This window comes from Musa acuminata, unplaced genomic scaffold (assembly GCF_036884655.1).
Source record: "Musa acuminata AAA Group cultivar baxijiao unplaced genomic scaffold, Cavendish_Baxijiao_AAA HiC_scaffold_790, whole genome shotgun sequence".
NCBI classification, from domain to species: Eukaryota; Viridiplantae; Streptophyta; class Magnoliopsida; order Zingiberales; family Musaceae; genus Musa; species Musa acuminata.
Window position 1 is genome coordinate 37,501 of NW_027021018.1, and position 5,000 is coordinate 42,500.

Genomic DNA, 5,000 nt, shown 5'->3' on the forward strand with positions numbered 1-5,000 from the left:
TGGATGGGGCTTTCGTATAGCAGGGACGGTGCTGCCTCTCGCTTCGCTCGCTGTTCGCCGCTCACCGCTTCGCCTCGCTCAGCCAAAAATGGCCAGTTTTGGCCCGTTTTTGGCTGTTTTGGCCTGTTTTTGGTCCGTTCTTGCATGGCGCGGTGACCGTCGTGAGCGGAGCAAAACGTCAGCCATCTCAGCACCCTGGAACCCCCCGGGTGGCACAGTGCTGGATGGGGCTTTCGTATAGCAGGGACGGTGCTGCCTCACGCTTCGCTCGCTGTTCGCCGCTCGCCGCTCGCTCGCGCAGCAACCAAAAATGACCAGTTTTGGCCCGTTTTTGGGCTGTTTTGGCCTGTTTATGGTCCGTTCTTGCGTGGTGCGGTGACCGTCGTGAGCGGAGCAAAACGTCAGCCATCTCAGCACCCTGGAACCCCCCGGGTGGCACAGGGCTGGATGGGGCTTTCGTATATAGCAGGGACGGTGCTGCCTCTCGCTTCGCTCGCTGTCCGCCGCTCGCCCGCTCGCTCGCGCAGCCCAAAAATGGCCAGTTTTGGCCCGTTTTTGGGCCGTTTTGGCCAGTTTTTGGCCTGTTCTTGCATTGCGCGGTGACCGTCGAGAGCGGAGCAAAACGTCAGCCATCTCAGCACCCTGGAAACCCCCGGGTGGCACAGGGCTGGATGGGGCTTTCGTATAGCAGGGACGGTGCTGCCTCTCGCTTCGCTCGCTGTCCGCCGCTCGCCGCTCGCTCGTGCAGCCAAAAATGGCCAGTTTTGGCCCGTTTTTGGGCCGTTTTGGCCAGTTTTTGGCCTGTTCTTGCATTGCGCGGTGACCGTCGAGAGCGGAGCAAAACGTCAGCCATCTCAGCACCCTGGAACCCCCCGGGTGGCACAGGGCTGGATGGGGCTTTCGTATAGCAGGGACGGTGCTGCCTCTCGCTTCGCTCGCTGTCCGCCGCTCGCCGCATCGCTCGTGCAGCCAAAAATGGCCAGTTTTGGCCCGTTTTTGGCCGTTTTGGCCAGTTTTTGGCCTGTTCTTGCATTGCGCGGTGACCGTCGAGAGCGGAGCAAAACGTCAGCCATCTCAGCACCCTGGAACCCCCCGGGTGGCACAGGGCTGGATGGGGCTTTCGTATAGCAGGGACGGTGCTGCCTCTCGCTTCGCTCGCTGTCCGCCGCTCGCCGCTCGCTCGTGCAGCCAAAAATGGCCAGTTTTGGCCCGTTTTTGGGCCGTTTTGGCCAGTTTTTGGCCTGTTCTTGCATTGCGCGGTGACCGTCGAGAGCGGAGCAAAACGTCAGCCATCTCAGCACCCTGGAACCCCCCGGGTGGCACAGGGCTGGATGGGGCTTTCGTATAGCAGGGACGGTGCTGCCTCTCGCTTCGCTCGCTGTCCGCCGCTCGCCGCTCGCTCGTGCAGCCAAAAATGGCCAGTTTTGGCCCGTTTTTGGGCCGTTTTGGCCAGTTTTTGGCCTGTTCTTGCATTGCGCGGTGACCGTCGAGAGCGGAGCAAAACGTCAGCCATCTCAGCACCCTGGAACCCCCCGGGTGGCACAGGGCTGGATGGGGCTTTCGTATAGCAGGGACGGTGCTGCCTCTCGCTTCGCTCGCTGTCCGCCGCTCGCCGCTCGCTCGTGCAGCCAAAAATGGCCAGTTTTGGCCCGTTTTTGGGCCGTTTTGGCCAGTTTTTGGCCTGTTCTTGCATTGCGCGGTGACCGTCGAGAGCGGAGCAAAACGTCAGCCATCTCAGCACCCTGGAACCCCCCGGGTGGCACAGGGCTGGATGGGGCTTTCGTATAGCAGGGACGGTGCTGCCTCTCGCTTCGCTCGCTGTCCGCCGCTCGCCGCTCGCTCGTGCAGCCAAAATGGCCAGTTTTGCCCGTTTTTGGGCCGTTTTGGCCAGTTTTTGGCCTGTTCTTGCATTGCGCGGTGACCGTCGAGAGCGGAGCAAAACGTCAGCCATCTCAGCACCCTTCCCCCCGGGTGGCACAGGCTGGATGGGCTTTCGTATAGCAGGGACGGTGCTGCCTCTCGCTTCGCTCGCTGTCCGCCGCTCGCCGCTCGCTCGTGCAGCCAAAAATGGCCAGTTTTGGCCCGTTTTTGGGCCGTTTTGGCCAGTTTTTGGCCTGTTCTTGCATTGCGCGGTGACCGTCGAGAGCGGAGCAAAACGTCAGCCATCTCAGCACCCTGGAACCCCCCGGGTGGCACAGGGCTGGATGGGGCTTTCGATAGCAGGGACGGTGCTGCCTCTCGCTTCGCTCGCTGTCCGCCGCTCGCCGCTCGCTCGTGCAGCCAAAAATGGCCAGTTTTGGCCCGTTTTTGGGCCGTTTTGGCCAGTTTTTGGCCTGTTCTTGCATTGCGCGGTGACCGTCGAGAGCGGAGCAAAAACGTCAGCCATCTCAGCACCCTGGAACCCCCCGGGTGGCACAGGGCTGGATGGGGCTTTCGTATAGCAGGGACGGTGCTGCCTCTCGCTTCGCTCGCTGTCCGCCGCTCGCCGCTCGCTCGCGCAGCCAAAAATGGCCAGTTTTGGCCCGTTTTTGGGCCGTTTTGGCCAGTTTTTGGCCTGTTCTTGCATTGCGCGGTGACCGTCGAGAGCGGAGCAAAACGTCAGCCATCTCAGCACCCTGGAACCCCCCGGTGGCACAGGGCTGGATGGGGCTTTCGTATAGCAGGGACGGTGCTGCCTCTCGCTTCGCTCGCTGTCCGCCGCTCGCCGCTCGCATCGTGCAGCCAAAATGGCCAGTTTTGGCCCGTTTTTGGGCCGTTTTGGCCAGTTTTTGGCCTGTTCTTGCATTGCGCGGTGACCGTCGAGAGCGGAGCAAAACGTCAGCCATCTCAGCACCCTGGAACCCCCGGGTGGCACAGGGCTGGATGGGGCTTTCGTATAGCAGGGACGGTGCTGCCTCTCGCTTCGCTCGCTGTCCGCCGCTCGCCGCTCGCCTCGTGCAGCCAAAAATGGCCAGTTTTGGCCCGTTTTGGGCCGTTTGGCCAGTTTTTGGCCTGTTCTTGCATTGCGCGGTGACCGTCGAGAGCGGAGCAAAACGTCAGCCATCTCAGCACCCTGGAACCCCCCGGGTGGCACAGGGCTGGATGGGGCTTTCGTATAGCAGGGACGGTGCTGCCTCTCGCTTCGCTCGCTGTCCGCCGCTCGCCGCTCGCTCGTGCAGCCAAAAATGGCCAGTTTTGGCCCGTTTTTGGGCCGTTTTGGCCAGTTTTTGGCCTGTTTTTGCATTGCGCGGTGACCGTCGAGAGCGGAGCAAAACGTCAGCCATCTCAGCACCCTGGAACCCCCCGGGTGGCACAGGGCTGGATGGGGCTTTCGTATAGCAGGGACGGTGCTGCCTCTCGCTTCGCTCGCTGTCCGCCGCTCGCCGCTTCGCTCGCGCAGCCAAAAATGGCCAGTTTTGGCCCGTTTTTGGGCCGTTTTGGCCAGTTTTTGGCCTGTCTTGCATTGCGCGGTGACCGTCGAGAGCGGAGCAAAACGTCAGCCATCTCAGCACCCTGGAACCCCCCGGGTGGCACAGGGCTGGATGGGGCTTTCGTATAGCAGGGACGGTGCTGCCTCTCGCTTCGCTCGCTGTCCGCCGCTCGCCGGCTCGCTCGTGCAGCCAAAAATGGCCAGTTTTGGCCCGTTTTTGGGCCGTTTTGGCCAGTTTTTGGCCTGTTCTTGCATTGCGCGGTGACCGTCGAGAGCGGAGCAAAACGTCAGCCATCTCAGCACCCTGGAACCCCCCGGGTGGCACAGGGCTGGATGGGCTTTCGTATAGCAGGGACGGTGCTGCCTCTCGCTTCGCTCGCTGTCCGCCGCTCGCCGCTCGCTCGTGCAGCCAAAAATGGCCAGTTTTGGCCCGTTTTTTGGGCCGTTTTGCCAGTTTTTGGCCTGTTCTTGCATTGCGCGGTGACCGTCGAGAGCGGAGCAAAACGTCAGCCATCTCAGCACCCTGGAACCCCCCGGGTGGCACAGGGCTGGATGGGGCTTTCGTATAGCAGGGACGGTGCTGCCTCTCGCTTCGCTCGCTGTCCGCCGCTCGCCGCTCGCTCGTGCAGCCAAAAATGGCCAGTTTTGGCCCGTTTTTGGGCCGTTTTGGCCAGTTTTTGGCCTGTTCTTGCATTGCGCGGTGACCGTCGAGAGCGGAGCAAAACGTCAGCCATCTCAGCACCCTGGAACCCCCCGGGTGGCACAGGGCTGGATGGGGCTTTCGTATAGCAGGGACGGTGCTGCCTCTCGCTTTCGCTCGCTGTCCGCCGCTCGCCGCTCGCTCGCGCAGCCAAAAATGGCCAGTTTTGGCCCGTTTTTGGGCCGTTTTGGCCAGTTTTTGGCCTGTTCTTGCATTGCGCGGTGACCGTCGAGAGCGGAGCAAAACGTCAGCCATCTCAGCACCCTGGAACCCCCCGGGTGGCACAGGGCTGGATGGGGCTTTCGTATAGCAGGGACGGTGCTGCCTCTCGCTTCGCTCGCTGTCCGCCGCTCGCCGCTCGCGCAGCCAAAAATGGCCAGTTTTGGCCCGTTTTTGGGCCGTTTTGGCCAGTTTTTGGCCTGTTCTTGCATTGCGCGGTGACCGTCGAGAGCGGAGCAAAACGTCAGCCATCTCAGCACCCTGGAACCCCCCGGGTGGCACAGGGCTGGATGGGGCTTTCGTATAGCAGGGACGGTGCTGCCTCTCGCTTCGCTCGCTGTTCGCCGCTCGCCGCTCGCACGCGCAGCCAAAAATGGCCAGTTTTGGCCCGTTTTTGGGCTGTTTTGGCCAGTTTTTGGCCTGTTCTTGCGTGGTGCGGTGACCGTCGTGAGCGGAGCAAAACGTCAGCCATCTCAGCACCCTGGAACCCCCCGGGTGGCACAGGGCTGGATGGGGCTTTCGTATAGCAGGGACGGTGCTGCCTCTCGCTTCGCTCGCTGTCGCCGCTCGCCGCTCGCTCGCAGCAGCCAAAAATGGCCAGTTTGGCCCGTTTTTGGGCTGTTTTGGCCTGTTTTTGGGCTGTTCTTGTGTGGCGCGGTGACCGTCGTGAGC